We start from the raw sequence: 22618 nt of genomic DNA on the forward strand, positions 1-22618 counted from the left end.
GACTCAAGCAGTCAAATGCAGGACACTCATCACAGCCATCAGCTGTGTAAAGGAGAAATAAATACATATTGTCACATGCAACTAAGATCTGGGGTAGTTATTCGCATGCAGTTATGAGGCATCAGCTAAATGATGCATGTGAAATTCCAAGAAAATTCTCAGGCTTTAATCTCATTAGATCAGATCACTGGTTCTCAAAGTATGGTCCCAGGAGCGGCACCAACAATTCCTGCGAATTTACATAAAATGCATAGGTCCCATCCCAGCCCTACAGAATCATAAACTCCGAGGGAGGGGACCAGCAATTTTTGTTTTCGCAAGTGCCCCAAGTGATTCAGATTCACTGGAAAGTTTGAAAAACCACTGACCTAGATCATATGTCCCTCCTTAAACCAATCATAGTGCATAAATCATCCGGCCTGGAGCTGGGGTGTGGGTGAGTAACACCAGAATTATCTCAACCCATGGGACAGGGCCTGAGAATGTGCATTTCTAACCAGTTCCCAGGTGATTCTGATGCTGCTGGCTTAGCACACTTGGAGAACCCCCATTCAAGGCCAAGAGTGCAACCGGAGTGGCTCATTGGGAAATCAGCATTCTACTAACAAAAGAAGAAAACAAAGAATACCAGGCAAGGAACAAATATAAATCAGAGATGCATTCTTATTAAAACAAAAGAGTTCTTATGGAAGAGATCAGACAACCTCCAATATTCTCCAATAATTCTGCAGGGACAGAGAAATCTGGAGCCAAAAAAAAAGAATCTCATCTGTCTTTTAGTTCATGAAGTTGATTGAGACATAAAATGATTTTTTTTTTTTTGGTCTCTTCAATTTTGCTGAAATTCAATACAGATCTGAGAAATCAAATAAAAGACAGCAGTTTTTGCTGCAGAAAGTCATGTATCATTTCAAATGTGATGTGAGTTGTCACACAAATCTTTCCTAGTACAATTCACTGAAGATAAATATAGTATTTAAGGAGACAATGTCTATATATCAAACAATTCAGTCATTTTGATCCGTTCTAGTGAAACCAAGTTTCAAGCCTATAGTTTTGAGTAATCCAAGATACAAAATAAAGTCATAGACCCTGGCTATTGCTGCTATTTTTAATACATTCTTAAAATCTGGAAATCAAAGAATTTGGGAACTCAAAGGACCTTAGAGATCATCTAACCCACATACCGCAAACCACCAAACAGTGGGCCACATCCCACCCAGAAATGCGCTTTATTTGTCCTACACAGCAGTGTTTTCCTTTTATTAAAAGCACCGCCATATTATTGGTGCAACAGCTGTGGAAAATAGTATAGAGCTTCCTTCAAAAACTTAAAAGGAGAATCACCATATGATCCAGTAATTCCACCACCGAATATTTACCCAAAGAAAACAAAAACCTCAATTTGAAAAAGTATATGCACCTTTATGTTTATTGCAGCATTATTAACAATAGCCAAGATATGGAAGCAATCCAAGTCCCATCCAGAGATGAATGGATAAAGAAGACATGGTGTATATATATGTACATATATGTACATACATACATATATATGATGGAATATTATTCACCATAAAAAGAATGAAATTTTGCCATCTGCAACAACACGGGTAGACCTAGAGGGTATAATGTTCAGGGAAATAAGTCAGAGAAAGACAAAGACCATATGACTTCCCTCATATGTAGAATTTCAGAAACAAAACCAATGACCAAAGGGAGAAAGATACAAATGAAAAAACAGACTCTTAACTGTGGAGAACCAACGAGTAATTGCTAGAGGGGAGGTGGGGGGCGGGGGGCGGGGATGGGTGAAATGATAGAGATTAAAAGTACACTCACATCAACAAAAACAATCGCCATATTTAAAATTTGTCAACTTTTCTTGTCACGTTGGAAGATCTAACACCACACGAGGTGGACAAAAGTCAATGCTCCTTCATGCCACAGTGCTTTGGAGCTGAGTCCCAGCTTCCTCCTTTTGAAGGAGCACGAATCTCTGCACTCGGGTCTCTGCTGTTTTACAACCAGCCTGCTTCACTCATTTACAAGGCCTGCCTGGGTCCGGTAGGTATGTTGGTTCACCATCGCTCATCTAGACAGACTCCTGTGTTTTTCTGCCATGAGAACTCTGAGGTCCACGGTGACGACCAACTTTAACTCACGTTATCTCTTTAGCGACAGACCCCGTTTACACCATCGGTTTCTCACAATTGTAGAAAGTAGTTTCTCTTACAGACACGTATTCAGCATAGAAAATGGGATTACAAAAGCTCACATTCAAGTTCTGCTCAGTCAACATGGAGAGAGGTGTGTGGCTTAGTCAGAAACCTTATTTCAGCGGGCGGCTGATTTCAGAAACCTTACAGAAAAACAAATCCGTGGACAATGGGAGAAATGACAGGCCGCGACAAATGTAACATGAAATGAGTCTTATTTAGATGGTGTACTCCCGAATCTTTTCAACCCCTTTCATGAAAGTGATTTTTTCCCATTAAAAAATAATTTTTTACACCTCACACCCATTAGGATGGCTACGATTAAGGGGGGAAAAAAAACAGAAAATAACAAGTGTTAATGACGATTTGGAGAAATTGGAATCCTTGAACACTATCAGTAGGAATGAAAAACGGTGCCGCCGCCATAGAAAACAGCATGGCAGTTTCTCAAAAAAAAATTAAAAATAGAATGACCAATCTGATCCAGCTATTTCACTTTCCCACTTCTCAGTATGTATCCGAAAGAATTGCAAACAGGATTGCAGAGAGGTATTTGCACACCCATTGTCATGGCAGCACCATTCACAACAGCCGAGAGGTGGAAGGTACCCAAGAGACTATCAACAGATGAATCATTTTCTTTAATATGCTAGATGTATATATGACAGAAAATTATCCAGCCTTAATAGAAAGGCAATTCTGACACATGCCACAACATGGATGAGCCTTCAGGACACTATGCTAAGTGAACTAAGCCAGTCACAACAAGACAAACACCGTGTGATTCCACTTTAATGAAGTATCTAGAGTAGTCAAACTCATAGGAACAGAAGGTAGAATGGTGGCTGCCAGGACCTATGGGATTGGGAAATGGGAAATTATTGTGTAATGAGTACAGAGATTCAGTTTTACAAGATGAAAAAATTCTGGAGCTTGGTTACACAACAATGGGAACATCCTTCACATGACTGAATTGTGCACTTAAAAAAAAATGGCTACAATGGCAAATTCCATGGTATGTTGTTTCTTACCACAGAAAAATAATTGTCTTCAAAATGGAAGTTTTTAGTCAAATCTGCTAGGGTTTTTTAGGATCTGGTATAATTACTTCAAAAGTTAAAATGGCGGGAATCCAAAGATGCAACAGAAAGATGTGTCTCATCCCGCAGACACAGACTGAACTGATACCTCTTGGGGTAAATTAAAAGTTTGGGTTAGAATTTTGTCTCCTTCTGAAAAGTACAACAAAGTTTTTCATTTAATGTTTCAAATTTACTTTAAAAAACAATGTGATAAAAAGGTGAGAACTTGAATTGATACAATTAACAAAAGTCAAATATAGAGAAAGTAGAAAATATTTTACAGTATTTAGTTCACCCTTATCTTGGGATTAATAATCTACTTTGGGGGCGCCTGGGTGGCTCAGTCGGTTAAGCGTCCAACTTCAGCTCAGGTCATGATCTCACGGTTCGTGGGTTCGAGCCCCGCGTCAGGCTCTGTGCTAATAGAGCCTGGAGCCTGTTTAGGATTCTGTGTCTCCCTCTCTCTCTGACCCTCCCCCGTTCATGCTCTGTCTCTCTCTATCTCAAAAATAAATAAACATTTAAAAAAATGTTTTTTAAATAATAATCTAGTTTGGAGTTTCTTGGTATGGATTAAATTACTCCTATTCACTAATCCTAGAGATCATAGATCTTGGAATTAACAACAAGGATTCTATTAGCTACTCATATTGTCCTAATTCTGCCTCTGTAGGATCATCAATCACTGAGGAAAGTCAAGGTCAGTGTCAGCGTCCCATCAGGCAATCCTGGTGCAAACCACCCTCTGATAATTTTGTGATTGTTGATCTACTTTTGTATGTTGAATAAGGGTATCTGTAAGCTGCTGACGTGTGTATCATTTTGTCTAACTTGCCACACTGTCTCAGTGTCTCTAAAGACAGCCAAAGAAAGAACCACCCTGCCAAATACTCAAAAGGCTACTCAATAAGGCTGAGTTTGGTTCACTGGAGAAGTTGCATTTGGCTCCTCTTAGATAGAGTCTCTCTTCTCTGTGGATACTATTGAGCTGTAAATAGTAGATGTTCAGGCCTATGACATGGAAACTGGAATATATCCAGGAAAACAGATTAGTCAGTATTCCAGGGCCAGGCCATCCCTAAAATACAAACTACAGACTCATCTGAAAATCATAAAAGAGCCACAGTTGTCTGTGTCTTGAAGCTTAGCCCTTCCGACAGACATTATCATCATGTGACGATGCTCTCGTAAATGCTGTGAGTGTAGGGGAGGGAACATGGGGGGAAAAGAAGGAGAAACAATGAGACTAGTCTGCCCTCAACAAGTTTATGTCTTAGTCAAGGAGACAAACACTATTTGATTCCCGAAAATGCATGACCTTGTATAATCAAGGGTCTCAAATGTGTGACGTCTGCTACATTTATTAAAAGAATTCAGGCAAGGAAGAGACCCAGACAATTTAGAGGGTTGAAAAGGATTTCTTGAACTTCACAGGGTTCCAAAGGGACCTGAAAAATAAGACGTAATATGAACGCAAAAATATTTGGAGAACGGACCGCTCACATGTTCTTACTTCCAATTCTACTTCCACATCTCCTATATTTGCTCTGTCACACATCTATCCATCTTTCCATCTCATTTTTAAATTGTGTTTTAAGATAAACTGCTAACATCAGTTTTAACACCCCTACAAACTTCAGCATCAATATCATTAACCAGAGTTTAAGATTTGTTCATAGGTTTGGGGGACAAAATCTACACAAATGAAATGCGTAAATCTTAACTGCACTGTTTGATGTGTTTTTGACAAATGTTTGCTCCCGTGTAAAGTAACCCTTCTTTCAAGACATAACATTACTACCACTCCAGAAAGTTCCCTAGTGTTTCTTCCCTGTCAGTGCTCACTCTCTAACTCCCATGAGATAACCACGGTTACAATTTTTTAGCTGCAAAATTAGCTTTGCTGATTGTAGGACATACAGGAAATCATATGTTATCTTTGGGTAAGTCTTCTTTTACTTAGCACAATGTTTTTGAGGTTCACTCAGGTGTTTGCATAAATCAAGGATTCATTCTTTTTTAGTGCTGGATAGTATTCTTCTCTAGTGATATACCATAATTTGTTTATCGATTCTCCCATTAATAATCACCCAAGCTATTTGTATTTGAGGTTTATTATGAGTAAAGCTACTATAAACATTTGCATACACATTTTTCATTTCCCTTATGTAAGCAGCCAGGAATGGAGCTGCTGGGTTAAATAAAACAATGAGTTTTATAAAAATTGCCAGATCTTTATTCAAATTGACCTCTGTTTTATACCCCCACCAATGATCTATGAGAAGAGTTCCACATCCTCACCAACATTTGGGATTGTCAGTCTTTTTAAGAGTAGATCCTGGAGCCCAGAATAAGAAGGTAAAAATAACTTTACAGCTTATACCAGGACCTCATTATTACAATAAAGAGTAGACTAAGAATAAAACTGGATGATGGGTTGTAGCAAATTTTCGTGGCTTTAATATTTTTAAATTAAATTTTCCTCTACCATACCCTACGAATACCCATTAAAATTATATCTGTTTCTGAGGGCATGATGGGGAAGGATGTCCTAGAAATATTCATCCCATAATTTATATCTCTGCTTCAAAACAAAAGCTGCCAGAGAAACTTTTGCAAAGGACCATTACAAAAACTGCATCTCATCAAGCAGTAGTGGGGGGAAAAAAAATGAGAATAAGATTCAGTCATTAGGGAACATTATGTTTTATATTTGCCCATATTTCATGCAATCATTCTCAAGGTTGTAAAAATTCAGGAAACTGAAGAAACATGCAAGTCAACTAATTTTTCATTCTATCTGTTGAAAAAGAAAAAAATGGAGAATACGCAAAGATCATTATTATGTTCTGTGTAAATAGCAATTTTATATCCTAGTTAAATGCAGGTAAGAATTTCCCTTAAAATGCTGAAGTAACCTGGAAGAAATGGGTCCATTTTCCATGTTTACTGGTGATTTTTATAAGAAAACTTTTTAAGCTCAGGTATTTTTCTCAAATTACAGTGCTGTGTCTGTAATATTATGGACACCCAGATTTGGGCAACAGCTAGATTACCCCATCCCAGGCATTTCCCTGGGAGATTCTGATACAGCAGGGATGCCATGAGGCCTCAGAACCTATCTGTTTTGTTTTCAAACCTCGTTCCCCCCGCAGATTGGTTCTTAGGCCCCTCCCTGGCTTGTGCTCTCTCTCTCTCGAAAATAAATCAACATTCAAAAAAAAAAAAAAAAAGGTAGCAGTTGAAATTCTCAGTTACAAATGTTGGAAAATCCACAAATGATTAAAATTTTCATGTGATTATTTTCAGAATCCCAATATTAGATAAAAGCAATCCATCTACCAATCTGAAGAAGCATATGGAATTTTATGTTTCTGTATCCAGTTACTTCTGCTTTTATGTGTTTCCATAAATCTGATTATTGATGACATTAATCTGAATGCCAAGTACTTCCCAACCTCTTTACTGACACTTTAATACAAACAATACCTAGTACAAAAGGAAAGCTGAGTTGAATTATGTTTATTTCCATTCCACAGCTTCTTCCTGTTTGATGTCTATATTTCTATTTTGCTCTTGATAAGCCATATGGCCACAGTGCTCACCACGAATAAACATCCAAAGCTGAACCCCATTAGCCATAAATGCAGAATTCTAATGTATAAGGTAGGAATTAATAAAGACCTCTCTACTTCTGTTGAATGTTTGTAATCATGACTGTAAAACTTCTCAGTCCCTAAGCACGTCCACCTGGACACCATCAGTGGCATAAACATCAGCACCAGGAAGAGTGATACTCACTTACATCATCTGAAAACTTACTGTGTTCTCTGCCCTGCTCTAAACACTCATTTACACCTCACGACCACCCTCTGGTAGGATTATCACTGTGCCCATTTTATGGCAGAAGAAACTGAGCCAGGAAAGGCAAACATCACACACTTTTATCAAAAATACAAACCCCAGCACTTGACTCCAAGTGGACGTGTTTATCCACAACTTTTTCTGCCGCGGGAGGGTTTCGATGACCTGGTTCCCAGAGAAGCAAAAATTAACAGGAGGTGTTCAAGAGAAAGTATTGCAAGGTTGATGTGGTAGAAAAAAGAGTTATTTCGAATCCATTTGTATTAAACAGGGGAAAAGGAAAATTATGAAGTGAGAGGTAACCTAGAAACTAAGAACTATATGTTTGTATATTAATTTCGAGTAAATAGGTTGATACGTTTGGTGCCGCCTCCCATCTGAATGGCAAGGTTTTTTAATTCAACTAAGTCCCATGGCTTTTATGTACACTTTTTTATTGAGACAGAATTCATGTGCCATCAAATCCACTATACATGCAGCAGTATAAAGGAATCCTAAAAACACTATCCTAAGTGACACAAAATGCCACGTATTTTATGATTCCATTAATATGAGGTGTACAGAATGTAAGAATCCAGTGACAAAAAAAATAGATTAATAGTTGCCAAGGGCAGGGAGGGAGGCTGAAATGGGGAGTGACTGCTGATGAGTGAAGGGCTTCTTTCTGGAACAATGAGAATAATCTAGAATAAGACGGTGATGATGGCTGAAATGTAATGTAACGAAGATGGCTTGTAAATGACAAGGGCTTGAACAAATCCGAAATAGGACCAAAAGGGTAACTGGCCATTCTTTGTTTGAAAAGAACACTACCCGTAATCTCTTAACCCTTTTGTGGAAAGTGGGTAAACATTCAATATTTCCATGCACCTAAAGACAGATGGGAAAGTGAGCTATAGGAAAGCATGAATGTGCAAAGCTCTTGATGGTTAGAAAATAACACACAAAAAACGTCCAAATCTGTGATCTATTTGCACTTACAATGACAGCTAAATGTGTCTCAGTATTTACTTGCCCTCTGCATTTATTTTAAAAACCTGAAGACATAAGTAGAAGCCCCAACAAGAGACCCTATTTCTGTGACACTTCATTGCCATTCCAATACCTCCACACAGTCGCCATTTAAATTCATGTTACCTGAAATCCCATAAAAGAAGCAAATAGAAAAACCCAGGGTAATCCTTTCCTGCCAAGAACACACACACACAAAAGAGTAGAGGACTGCAAATGTTAACTACAAAAAAATTTTGATTGACTAATTCCAAGTAAATAGACAAAAACAGTAATGGCAACATAAACACAAAAACTTCAATGGAAAAAAAAATAACAGGTACTTATCAGTATCCTCTCATTCTGACATCTTTTTTTCAAGCCCACCTTCTGATACATTGCTCATCTCTACAGTACTATACCACAAATTACAGATGAAGGCCAGGTCTCTGAACAAGGCTAACGTGTTTTCCTGCTTCAATCCCAAGAGCCTAGAGCTGGGGACGGCCTCAACACTGCTTCAGTGGCTGAATGGCTATCTAAAAAAAAAACAGATGGCCATTTACTTAATTATAAGCACCTCCAGAGACCAAGAATTTGACTGGAACACAAACAAGAAGAAACTGTTAAATATTTGATGGAAAATACTTTTTAACAAAATCACAGATGCAACCAAAGGCTATATTTTTATTATTTTTTAATTTTTTAATGTTTGTTTATTTTTGAGAGAGAGGGACAGAGCATGAGCAGGGGAGGGGCAGAGACAGAGGGAGCCACAGAATCCCAAGCAGGCTCCAGGCTCTGAGCTGTCAGCACAGAGCCGCACACGAGGCTCGAACTCGCGCACGGTGAGATCATGACCTGAGCCGAAGTCGGATGCTTAACCAACTGAGCCACCCGGGCACCCCTTATATTTTTATTATTAATTTCAACCTATGTGTTGCTACAGTCATTGAACTAAATCTAACATAAAACCCACTGAACCAAATATAGACCTCTTGTAAAAAGTAGACCAGAAGTGAAGCAAGATCCAATCACATTTTCACTGAGTTGTAATTCTGGCAAGATCCAAGGAGAGCTCACTCGTCCCCATCACTGTCTGTAACAATCCCATAGTCAAACAGCAATTCTGCCACGTGAACTCATTTTCATGGGCTGGCATATGACCTCCTGCTATAATAGGAGATGTGCCTCAGGCCACCATACTAGCAGTGGAGTTGGGGAACCGAAGGGGTCATAGGATCCCTATTTCGAGACCTTTCAACCCAGCCAGACTGCATAAAACCACATACCAATGACTTCACAGAGACTGCATCCAGAGTTAAATAGTCAAATAGTTTGTGCTCAATCCAGAGTGTTATCCATGCTTACGGAAGAATCAGCCACAGGGCCCATTTGTAAGGACACGAGCCATTTAAAAAGAAAAACAAAAACCAAAAATCAAAATCTGAATGAGCAGTCATTCTTAGTTCTCTGTCTCTTGGCAAGGTACCTTCTATTTATTTTTTCAGTATATTCAGAGCAAATTACTATTCATTCCTTCCCTTACCAAACACGCCCTGATAGTATAAGGAACAAAGAATGTTCTTTGTTCGAATACAATGGCAGTAGTGAGAAGAGTGTGGTTTATTTTGAACGCCTCTAATATAAACTAATAAGAGAACAAAAATAGCTCATGTATTCCCCCTCATTGGGCTAAAACTTTCCCATCAAATCACACACAAATCACAAAATTCAGCGAGACATTTCATTTTCAGATAAATCCAAGGACGGCTTGCCGCTTAAAATACTCAGACGTAGTAAATAATATTTCTTGAAAATAAGATTGTTTTTTCTAGCACAAAAATGCAGTCACTCAGAAAGCCAGATCCTTCCAAACAGGGCATAACAAGATCACTGCTGACAAGCTTAGGACTGAAAATTCTTTTACTAAAATATCATTGAGTAGGAGAAATTCCTTATACGACATTACATGTTAATGGATTACAAACATATTTTCTCATAAATCATCCTGTCTCTTCACACCAGTTACTTAATATCTGCTCTAATCTGTTCTCCATCCGAAGCCCAAAAGACCTTTTTAAAACTTGAAGACTCAAAATGAAAGCCAAAGTCTTCCACGTGGTCCGCAAGTGCTTGCATAACAGAGGGAGCTTTCTTGTAGGGTGCTCCCGTTCCCACCCTTGATGCTATGTCTCCCCTGATTATCCTCTTTAAAGAGTCTAAGTGGCTTCTTCCTAACACAACTTACTGTGACTATAACCATAAGACTATTACAATCTACGTTTTTATTATTTTGTTTATTCATTTATTTATTTGAGAGAGAGCTCTGGAGCAGGGCAGAGGAGAGAGGGAAAGGAAGGAGTGGGGGGGGGGGGCGGAGAATCTCCAGCAGGCCCCACACTCAGCTCAAAGCCAGACGCAGGGCTCGATCCCTGGGATCATGACCTGAGCGGAAATCAAGAGTCAGGCGCTCAACCCACTAAGCCACCCAGGCGCCCCTTAGGTACTCATTTAGTTGTCTCTCTTATTCAGGCATGAAACCTGTCTGTCTCCAAGCCCTGTATAGTACATTAGATAGGTAGATACTTAAAAAGTATGCCCAACATGTAAATGAACGGATAAATGAATACATGAATGAATTGCTTCAGACTCTCAAAAAGAATCGCACACGCACCCACGGGGCATTTCAGTTTGTGACAAAAAAAAACCTCTCCAAGCTACTGCACCCCTGAGTTAAGAACTTCAAATATGCTTTTCCCTTTGTGATAAACTACCAGGTATCCTGTCAGTCTGGAACTAAGAGCGCGGAAGAACCAGGGTTAAATGATGCACTCCCCCTCCCCCACCACGCACACACCACCATCCCCACGTGGAAAGCGGAAATGGCCTGAATAGCAACAGAAGAAAGGGTAATATTTACTGGCACTCGTTACTTGCCTTGAGTCCCTCCATCTGGGCAACTAATGAGAAAAGGGAGAGAGAAAGAATGAGTAAGGAGGTTTTGGCAAACAGGCTGTTTCAGAGGTCAGGCCTGGAAGGAGCATCATTACTTCCTCCCATACTCCCCTGGCCAGGACTTAGTCACATGGTTCCATCTAACTGCAGAGGAAGCTGGGAAATGTAGTTTAGCTGTGAGCCAAGAAGAAAAAATAAAGTAGATTCGGTAAACACATCTAAAAATGCATTTAAGGCATAAATTTTCCTCTGAAGATTGTTATAGTCAATCCCACAAGGTTGCCGTTCATTTTTAATATTCTCAATTTCATTTGAATTTCCTTGTTAAGACACAACTGGGTTTTTTTCATTTCTTAGGGCATAGGAGTAGAGATCTCTCCTTTTGTGGATATTAACTATCTTTAGAGACTATGCCTCATAATTTCCGCTTATTTTTCATTTGCAAAGTTGCTTTACTTTTCTAAATGTTCTATTTTTATATATATTTTGTTTTGTTTCCCAAATGTTATTCTTCACTTATTTTCCAGGAATACTAATTACAGTTAATTGTTTGAATTTTCTTCTTCTCCCTACACTTGTCTCTGTTCCCTACAAGCATCTTTATTCTGTTTGTTTGTTTGTTTGGACCTCTGTCTTTCATGCTGGATAATTCCCTTGTCTGTTATCTATTTCCTACTCATTCATACTCAAAGGGACAAGCTACCATGAACTCAGCTGTATGTGTGATGGCAAGGGGCGGGTGGGGGGGGGGAGAGAAGCTGCCTTCCCATGGGTGGAATCATCAACTAATAATATCTATAGATATCAATGTCCCAGGAACCAGAGAAAATTAACTAAGAGTTACAAGTCTTTTTTGCCAAAAAAAAAAAAAAAGTTCTAGCATTTTCACCCTTTGACAGGTAATACTCACTTAATCCTCTGTCTGCAGTACAGCATTCACACTTTGAACTTGAACTTGGTGTGCCCCGTTCAGAGACCCTTTGGTTCATCCTTCCCCAAGAATAAATCTCCAGCGTTATACTAATACCTGGGAAGTCAACTGGATATGTGGGGCCAGGAGGGCATCTAGGAAGCCAGCTGCTTCAATGATTCTCTTTGTCTTGAGCTTTCCAATAGCTACACATTTATAGGTACCTGACATTTTAAATCCTCAGGGTTTTCATGTTGATTCATCTGTTTCAAGGATTCTACTCAGGCTCCCATGCCCTCTCTCTCTGGTTGGCCGGGTCACTTACCACTTTTCTCTCTGATTTCTGGCTTCAGAAAACTGCCATTGCCTCTTCTTTCTTTCTCTTTGTAGAGCCACACCTTCTTTTCCCTTCTCTTTAATGGAGTTGTGAGAGGGAGTGGAGATAAACACACACATTCAGTCGGCTGCGTTGAATTGGAAGGCCCGGCATAGCACATTCTTGTCTCCTATTGTTAATTTTCTGTGTCATTTTAAGTCTTTCCATCGTACTCAACATTGAGCTAGATGTACAGTAGCCTACACACAAACCTCAATGTTTGTGAAATTCATCCATCTCTCACAAATTCATCTGTGTGAGATTCATCCATCCATAATTATGGCACCATTGAAATGGTTAGATGTATTTTCTATTTTCTATTAACCAGCAAGTGGGGTTTTTGGTGGTGGTGTAAATTTTTGACTTTAGAGGTTTAGAAGATTATGCATCATGTTGCTCTTTGTCCAGTATTACCTTTACATTTTTAACATGCTTATCAAAACCTATGTTCTCTATAGTTCCATGAAATAATTCAATATTTATACTTTTCCCTAAACTGAAAAAGAAACGTAGCACTCCATCACTTTACCAGTCCCACATATGTCAGGTCATAAGCTACGGGACTTTGGTTCCAGATAAGTGACTATGAATTGTTTTCCATGTTAGGCATCAAAGATTAATAAGGTAACTCTATGTTTGACTGGTTTTGTTTACCTGTCAATTTCTTATATCTCAGGTGTTACTCTTTCTCTGATTCACTTTTCAGTTTGCTGAAATTCATCCTTGAGTAACTTTCAGAGAAGGCTTGTGGCTGGTAAACTGTCTGGGTCCTAGCAGATCCTAAATTTTCTTTTTCTTGCTCTTACACTTAAATGTTGTTTGGCTGGGTATGGAATTCTAGAATCAAAATTATTTAAATCAGGACTTAGATAATAATTTCTCCTTTTATTCTATCATCCAGTGCTGCCAATGACAAATCTTTTAGGAAAACAGGGGGGCGTTTGTTTTGTTCTTTATCTGTTTGTTTTCTGCTCTGGAAATTTTTACGGTTTTCTTTTCATCTTAGGGATTTGGATAGTGGACGCATTAAGATGTATCCAGATCTGAATCCTTTTTAAAAATTCATCCTGTGCAATACTCAAGAAGACATGCCATTCTTCAGCAACGTACGTCAGATATATTTTCTTCAGGTATGTATCTCCTCTCGTCTTTCTAACCTTTATTATTCCTCTGTTAGTTATCTGTCACTACATACCAAACCACCTCAAAACTTCAAGGCTTGGGGTGCCTGGATGACTCAGTCAGTTGAGCATCCAAGTCTTGATTTCAGTTCACATCATGATCCCAGGGTCATGGGATTAAGCTCAGTATGGGGCTCCATGCTCAGTATGGGGCCTGCTTGGGATTCTCTTTCCCTCTGCCCCTCTCCTGCTCACAGGTACACAGATACACACTCTGTTTCTCTCTCTCAAAAAACAGCAACAACAACAAAAACAAAAACTTCAAGGCTTAAAACAACATTTCGTTATTTCTCACAATTCTGTGGATTAGCTGGTTGGCTCTTCCATTGGTCTTGCCTGAGGTCACTCACGCAGATGCTTTCAGAGGGCAAGTCAGCCAGGCCTGGACTCAACTGGAACACTCTCTCCATCTGGGCTTCTTCATCCATCATGTGGGAGTCTCCACGCAGCATCTGAGAAGGCAGAAATGGAAACCTCAGGAACTCCTAAAGTCTGAATGAAGTCACACATCATCTCCATCATTTTCTATGGGCCAAAGCAAGTGACAAGAACAACCCAGATTCAAGACTGGAAAAACAGGCTTCATATCTCAATGGGAGGAACTGCAAAGGATTTGTGGACATATTTAATCTACCACAGTTGTTCTTTACTTCTTTGGGAGCTTTTACTTGACAGATGTTAGACTCCTAGGTCAATGCCCACTATCTCCAAACTATTCTCTCATTGGTCTAGAAGATGTCTTTGATTGACCTAATCTTTTGGCAAATACCCAAGAATGTACAGGAGTGGTTTACATTCCTTATCCTCTCCTCACCAACAACATGGACTTGTAACCAGAGCTTTTGGAAAGGTGAGGTGCCAGGGAATGGGAATTGGTAGACGACCGTGGCCCAAAAGGTATTAAACACTTCCAAATCCCTAAGGGAACAGTGAACTAAAGATTCTCAGTGTCTCGTGCCTGGAAGAACTATGATTCTGGCAGTTCTATGAGCAGCTCTATGTTCTGGCAGACCTTAGAGAACTGAGAATTTGTTACCTCCTTTTGGGAGCATCAATATTCTTCTTTGTGTAGCCACCTCAATAAATTTCCACCTGCTTATTTTTTTAGTTACATCTTTCTATCGTGTCATCTGATCTCTTCCCATTAGCCACATCATTGTGTTGTTGCAACAACCACAAACCTTTCAATACATACAAAACAGTCTTCTAATTGCCTTGAAATAATTTTCTGCCTGTTCTCTTTCATTTTGCAGATGGGTTCTAGAGGCAAAATAAAATAATTTTGCCGTATTTTCAACTTGGATAATTTAAGCAGACAAATTATTAATGGAAAGATTAGATCAAACCTCCAAAAGATCTGCATACTCCCAAGTGATCTAGATTTTACCAGCTTCTAAATTAATTGTGTGACCTTGGACTTGTTTGCATGTCCTAGTTTAGTGGCTAGCATATAGGGAGGAATTAAGTAAGTGCCTTTTGATAAAATGTAAAAGTAAAATTTGTGTTCATATGCCATGATTTTAATCATAGTTGCCTTCATTTGAGGACCTACTATGAGAAAGACACTCTCTAAGATTCAATACATATGCATTCCATTAATCCCTCCGGAAACCTATGTATTTGACAAACATTTATTGGAAACTACTATGTGCCAGGCACTCTTGTAGGTTACAATGATAAAACAAAGACCAAAAGAGACCCAAGGGCCTCCATTCATGATGCCTTGTATTCTGGTGGGAGAGGTACACAGGCATGAAGAAATAAACAAAATAGTATCATGTCGAGTGGATATGTCCTAGAAAGAAAAATGAAACAAGGTGGGGAGATAGGATGTGAGAGTGGCAGCTCTCTCAGACAGTGAAAGCCTCTCTGAGGAGCTGATCACTGAACAGAATAGTGAATGAAGTGACTCTGAGACACTGTGATCTGAAATTTCGGGCCTCTATGATACAGAAGTGGCTCAGATATTCAAGAATGTGTCCAGGATCTTTGTTTTATGGCTTCCACTACATAAATCAATTTTCTCACAATTCTAGAGGCTGGAAGCCCATGATCAAGGGGCCTGCAGGTTCTGTTTCTGGTGAGAGCTCTTTTCCTGGCTTTCAGACAGCCTCAAATGCCCTTCCTATGTGTGCATGGAGACAGAAATGAGACAGAGAGAACGAGAGAGGGAGAGCCTGTGCTCTCTAGTGTTTCGTCATGGAAGAATTAATCCTATCAGATCAGAGCCCATCCTTATGACTGTAATCAGTTAGTCCCTTCGAGGTTCCGTCTCCTAATACAGCCCCACTGAAGGGTTAGGGCTTCAACATACGGATTTTGAAAGAACACAAATCTTCAGCCCGTAGCAGTCCTATATCTAGAAAGCGGCAGAGATGGAACTGTAACTCAGGGCCACTTAGCAGCAAAGGTCGCATCCTATCCATCATGGTGCAAGACAGCACTCGCTAAGACAAGATTGCTTTCAGGACAAAGTAGGACAATGAATGGGAAAATGCTCTATAAATAGTCACTCACTACACAAATGTAACATGGTATTATTACCTCCAAGAATGTCGCTGTTCCTCATAACATAAACATCTTTTAAAGCACTGCAGTCTCATTTTAGTGAGACTTATCTGTGTGGTCACTGTAAAGAAATAACAGCTGAAGAATCAACCCAACAGTAGATGAATGAAGCATATGGAATACGAAGTGTCCAAACACAGCAACCCTGATATAATTAATTACATGGGTTGTTTTTTTTTTTTTTTAATTTCAGAACGCTGACAACCAGAAGTCATTACAATGTTGGCTTCTTCCTTCTCTATTTATTTTTTCTCCTCCATTTCAAACACAATTCTCTGTACTCCTGTCCAAGATGCTGGCTGGTGAGAAGCATAATGAAAATACTCGAAGGGGATCTAGATCGACAGAACAGTCGCCATCTTTCAGTAAAGAGAATGTTAATAAGCAAAAGGTTGTCATCATAAAGGCTATTGAAGCAATGACCTCCCGGGACTGGTAGCAGACACAGACTGAAAAGGTGACACTACCCTTTTCGGTGCTTCTATTTGCAAAAACTGGTCCTAGAGGAAAGCTTTGTAATATTCTGCAATATGAGCCAATAGAATGTGACCCTTTGGGAGAAAGAAGGAAAGTCTTTCCAAAGTAAGGAGGCCCTGGTGCAGACATTTGAGTATGTTTAACGCTGTTAAAATAAATGAGGTCAAAGCAGAAACATCATGCTATGCAAGACTCTAAGTGAAATTGGAATTTTTTTCAAAGTCCCATCTCATTAATAATTAATAGTGACCAAGGTTCAGCAAAGCCATGATACAGATTTCTCTTCATCTGTAAAATAGGATAGGCAATATAAAACCAGACACATTTCTGGCAAATTGGCTTCCCAAAGCAGATGTGTTTCTAAATGGGTCACTTTTTTTGTTATTTGCACAACAGTATTCCTCTCAGGAATAGAACTTATGAGTAATGGCCTCCTGGAAAGACACAGCATTCTGCCGACTCTGTGTGAATAATCTTAACAGAGTAGCCCATGACGGTGGATGTTCATACAATCATCATCATGCGACCAGAAAGAAGAATGTCAATGCTCACAGATTGCTTTCAGGATTTTTCTAGCCCAACACACCTGAGAGACCAAATGGGGCAGTCCCCATTGGTCACGGTGGCACCTTGTGACAATAACTTTTAGAGAAGAGAGAGAGCTTGAAAATAAAAGCACCCAGGCACACAGAGATGGCCAACGTGGAGAATCCCTGTCTAGAGAAACAAAGTTCTCTTGAAAAAAAAAAAAAACCATTGAAAATATGGAGTCAGTCAGAGAATTTTCAACAACCAGTGGGAGATACTTCTTTCTTGTTAGATCTTCCCACGGGATTCTGTGGCAGTAAAAGTGAGGGAAGAGGAGGAAAGCTGGACAGGTTGGGAGAAAGAACCTGCCTGAGCGTGGGCCGGCCTGACGCACGCTGAGGACTGCTTCTGGACGCAGTAATTTTGCATTCTTCAGAGATTCCTTCAGTGAGATTTTACGTGTTGTGCCTGTGAGGGTGTACACACACACACACACACACACACACACATACACACACACACTTACATATCATGTTGCCTGATACAAGCAACATACTCAAGAACAGCCTTGTTAAAGGATCTTCCAGGGCAATGGATGTGCTCTACATCTGCCCGTCCAACACAGGAGCCACCAATCCCATGCAACTAGTGATCCCATCTCAAGATTCTTAATTATATCAGCAAAGACCCTTTCTCCAAATAAGGTCCCAAGGTCCAGGCATTGAGATTTAAAAACTTCCTTGGGGGAACCATCATTCAATCCTTTCCAGAAAACAGGCTGGCCCGCAGCCCGTAGAAGGACCCACTCTGACCTCCCTCAGGAAAACCTTTTGTGGGGAGCATTGTTGCCTGGCGTCCCCAGCTGGGGTGCCACAACTCCAGATCTGCTGTGGCAAGCATGTTCGAGCCCCCCCTTCTCTGGGCAGCTCCCGGTCAATGCTGAGCCCATCGTTCAGATGCCCGAAGACCTTCAATTAAAAAAAAAACTGGTAAAAAGCGGCACCTGTGTGGCTCAGTCGGATTAACGTCCAACTCCAGTCATGATCTTGTGGTTCAGGAGTTCAAGCCGGGAATTGGGCACTGTGCTGACAGGGCAAAGCCTGCTTGGGATTCTCTCTTTCTCTCTCCCTCTCTCTCTCTGTCTTTCTCTCTCTCAAAATAAATAAATAAAGTTCAAAACAAACAAACAAAAAAAAAAAAAACTGGTAAAAGAAAATGCACTAAAGCAAGAAGAAAGATAAACCCTGGGAAAAGACAGGGCAATTCCAGAAAGAGTCACAATATACCATTAAATTTAGTAATCTTATGACTGCAAGAAACAAAGCATTTAAAAAAAAAAAAAAACTCTAAATAACAATCACAGGGGCACCTGGGTGGCTCAGTCGGCTAAGCGACCGACTTCGGCTCAGGTCATGATCTCACGGTTCGTGGGTTCGAGCCCCATGTCAGGCTCTGTGCTGACAGCTCAGAGCCTGGAGCCCGTTTCAGATTCTGTGTCTCCTTCTTTCTGCCCTTCCCCACTTGTGCTCTGTCTCTCTCTCTCTCTTAAAAATAAACATTAAAATAAATAAATAAATAAATAAATAAATAACAATCACAAATAGGAAATATTCAAGGGAAAGTTAAAGAATGTTAGGCTTTGTGGGGATCAAGAGGAAGAAGAAATGTCAAATAACTTCTCACATTATTAAAAAATATATGTGTTTAAAAATTAACAGTGTATGTCAAAGGAATAGAAATACAGCCCAGACATAGTTTTCAAGCCCACAGAGGAACAACGAACACGTTTTGAGGCCCTTCTATCTGCTAGTCGCTGTTGAAGTGCCTCCGGTCACCCTGACAGCTGCCCCAGGAGACAGTGCTCCTGGTCACCATTCCCAACAGGTAGGCGGCCAAGGGCATGAGAAGTGACTGACCCAAGGTCATACTGCCAAAAAGTGGTGAAGCTAGAACTCAAACCCAGAAAGCCTGCTTTCAGAGGCTGTGTCCTTTTCTATCTGTGCTATGGAAAGGCAATTTTATTAAGCCATCTGAGGACAGAGGTAAAGGAAGAAACAGAAGGAAAGAAAAAAAGAATTGCAAATAGAGAATAAAGAAGTAAGTCGAAATGTATCAATAGTAATAATTAAGTGCTGGGGTGCCTGGGTGGCTCAGTCGGTTAAGCACCCGACTTCAGTTCAGGTCATGATTGCGCGGTTTGTGAGTTCGAGCCCTGTGCTGGGCTCTGTGCTGACAGCTCGGAGCCCGGAGCCTGCTTCGGATTCTGTGTCTCCCTCTCTCTCTGCCACTCCCCTGCTGGCGCTCTGTCTCTCCCTCTGTCTCAAAAGTAAATTAAAAAAAAATTTTTTTCTTAACAATAATAATAATTAAGTGTAAATGGATCTTACAAATTGATTATTTGGAAAAATAATTTCCAAAATCCATACAGTAGCCCAGAAAGGCCACTTGCTCCGTCTCCCCCTTTACCTTCCTGACTCTTTCTAGCACTTTCTCCCATTACCCATCCCGATCAAATCGTGCTAGTCTCCGTGATGCCCATACACGTGAAAGGAATGCAGCTCCCTCCGTGCCCGTGTTCTTTCCACTCACTATGCCAGGCACGCTGCTTTCCCATAGATCTGCGCCCCGCCTTCCTCAGGCCACCTTCAGAGTGACCCCTTCCCTAGCCGCTCTGCTTTAAAATTAATTTAAATTCAAACTCCCACTGCCCTCACCTGGCCTCCTTTATTTCTCTCCACAGCCGCATCCCTTCTAATGTCCTTTGCATTTTTGCCTATTTATTGTGTCTCTTTGCTGTCTTCCCGACTAGAATATAAATTCCACTAAGGTAAGGGGTTCTGTCTGTCTTGTTTTTTAGTAAACGTCCACTGCTGAGCACAGGGCTTGGCACGTGGTAAGGAGTAAATAAACATTTCTCGAATAAATGCGTGCGATGATAACAATAGAAATGACGAGATATTTAGAGCTACATGATAATGAAAGTATTCCATAGCATGAGGTCAAGATTCCTGTGGATGAAATTCGGAAACCCCATGGAAGCACTTAATAGGAGACCAGAATACATGTCATAATAAAGACTTAATATAGGAAAGATGTCGATTCTCTCCAGTTGACCCTTAAGTTACAAGAGGGATTTTCAGAAAGCAAAAATATCAGGGCTCAGCAGAAAGGAACAACTTGCTTATGGTTGCACAGCCTATTAAGTGCCAAAGCTTGCATCAGACCAGACTCTCTTTCCCTCCTCTCCTCTGCCTTCCCATCCCCCCTCCCCACCTCACCTCCCAAGACCTCTCCCTGCAGTCTGACAGTAGATGGCAAAAAGAACAACCAGCAATGTTCCATTTTAAAATCTGATGTTATTCAACTCACACTTAGTGAAAACCGACCCATTTCAAAGCACTTCTTGTAAAGTCATTTTAGTCTTCACTGTTATCCATGGAGATGACTGTCCTTATGTTCCGTTTACAGGTAAAGATACAGGCTCAGAAAAAAAGGAATGGCTTGGCCTTACAGTGAAAGTTCACATAGCCAGATCCTTACAGGATACCTTGCCTGGAGGCTTAAACTGGGCGCTCAGTAGCTCGGTAAACGTTCACTAAAGCAAGTTGATCTTGGAAAGCGAGGTTACTTTCCTGGTCCTTAGTTTTGCATGGGAAAAAGGAAGGACTCTGCATCCTGGAAACCAAGAGAATCAATTCATTCCCTCTAATGTTTTTTAGGGGGGCCGAGGGAGGGGGAGTCTTCATGGTCTATTTAAAAGGTTGAATTACGTGCCTGTCTTTAAAAATGTGGAGATCTGGGGTGCCTGGGTGGTTCAGTGGCTTAAGCGTCTGACTTCGGCTCGGGTCATAAGCTCATGGTCGTGAATTTGAGCCCCGCGTCAGACTCTGTGCTGACAGCTCAGAGCCTGGAGCCTGCTTCTGATTGTCTCTCTCTCTCTCTCTCTCTCTCTCTCTCTCTCTTTCTCTGCCCTTCCCCAGCTCTCACTCTCTGTCTCTATCTCTCTCTCTTAAAAGTAAATAAACATTAAAAAATAAAAATAAAAATAAAAATAAAGAACAGGTGGAGATCTGGGGGGCCTGGGTGGCTCAGTGGGTTAAGTGTCTGACTTTGACTCGGGTCATGATCTCATGGTTTGTGGGCTCTTTGCAGTCGGTGTGGAGCCTGCTTCAGATCCTCTATTTCCCTCTCTCTCTGCCCCTCCCCGGCTCACTATCTCTCTCTCTCTCTCTGAAAAATAAATAAACATTAAAAAAATTTGTGGAGATCTTATATAAAATCTGGATTCCCAGCTTTTTTGGGAAAGTCTAAAGAACTAGACTTTAGCAACCAGTGGCTGGAGGTGAGTGGCTGCTGAACTCGGCATTTTCCTCATTCATTTATTCCACTGGCCTCTCTGTTTCAGACAGTCGATTTCTAATTTCTGCAATGCCCATACTTTCTGCATAAGATTTAATAATAAGTTAGTGACAGATCAGAAGTTAGGACCTTAGGACCCATGATTTTTCCTTATCCCTTATATCAGTGCAAATTCTTTACACACATGTCAGTCTTAAGGAGGCCTTGAAATTCTTACGCTCATGAGAAACTCATCACAGGTCAACAGTAGCCAATCAGACTGTGGCTGTTCCTCCCCCCTACCTGTCTCGGGCAAAGTTTCTTCATGCTCACAAAGCCAGCTAAGGCAAGATCATCTCCCATCCAGCTGCACAGGGAGGCAGCTGATCTCTTTCATGTGAGTTGGCCCAGGGCATCCTTAAACATCCCTCTCACAGACTTATCAGCACTGCATGGATGCTGTGCCCATCAAAAACTTCTCATCTCCTCCTTCCTTTCCACATGACTGCTCTGCCACTGCGTGGTACTCAGATGTCAAAACAACGGCAAGATGGCAAACTGTCAAATGCGCTCTCTAGTCCGGCCTCATTGCAACACCAGATGCTTCCGGTCACCTGGGAAATCACTCTGACAATAGCTACATATCAAGTTCAAGGCCAAAGTGAATTCTCAGCAGATCCTGCAAAAGTAGAATTTCTCAGCAGCTGTTTAAATAATTTATAACAGCAGGATGGATGCTTGCCTGAAAAGTGAGACATAAGATTTCACGTAAGTGACATCTTCCTATTACGTCTTAGAGGGGAAGGCAATCGGGTATCTCCACGCAGGACATGTGGTCGGGTGGTGATGCAGTTAAAACCCCTGAGTTCTAATCTGACCTTGCTCATCCCCTGTCACTGACCAAGACTGAAGCTTCTGACAGATAAGGAAGCCACATGTCAGCCCTACACAAGGCACGATTGCATGTCCCAAAAAAGGACATGCTGTGTCTTCATTTACTTGAGGAGGATAGAAGGAAGGTACTCGTACCAACTCTGTCTGGAAAGCAGGCAGCCTAGTGCAGCTCGTCTCGTTTCTTAAACTGTTTCCTTAGATGTGGGAAAACCCAAAGGTCTACTGCATTCCCACCT

At 40.7% G+C, this 22618-nt stretch overlaps 1 long non-coding RNA gene across 3 annotated transcripts in view; it reads right to left on the reverse strand.

Moving 5' to 3' along the window:
* Window positions 1-4555: 4555 nt before the first annotated feature.
* Window positions 4556-22618, reverse strand: part of LOC125911752 (uncharacterized) — a 42621-nt gene continuing 24558 nt past the window's right edge. For 2 of the 3 annotated variants that reach the window (XR_007454433.1, XR_007454431.1), the window contains 2 exons: window positions 12346-14029; window positions 4556-4746 (listed from right to left, as the gene is read on the reverse strand). This is a non-coding gene — a long non-coding RNA (uncharacterized LOC125911752). Of the gene's footprint in view, window positions 4747-9444; window positions 9519-12345; window positions 14030-22618 lie in introns of all 3 variants that reach the window. The other variant, XR_007454432.1, reaches the window with a different exon arrangement.

This window comes from Panthera uncia (genome assembly GCF_023721935.1).
Source record: "Panthera uncia isolate 11264 chromosome C1 unlocalized genomic scaffold, Puncia_PCG_1.0 HiC_scaffold_3, whole genome shotgun sequence".
NCBI lineage: Eukaryota > Metazoa > Chordata > Mammalia > Carnivora > Felidae > Panthera > Panthera uncia.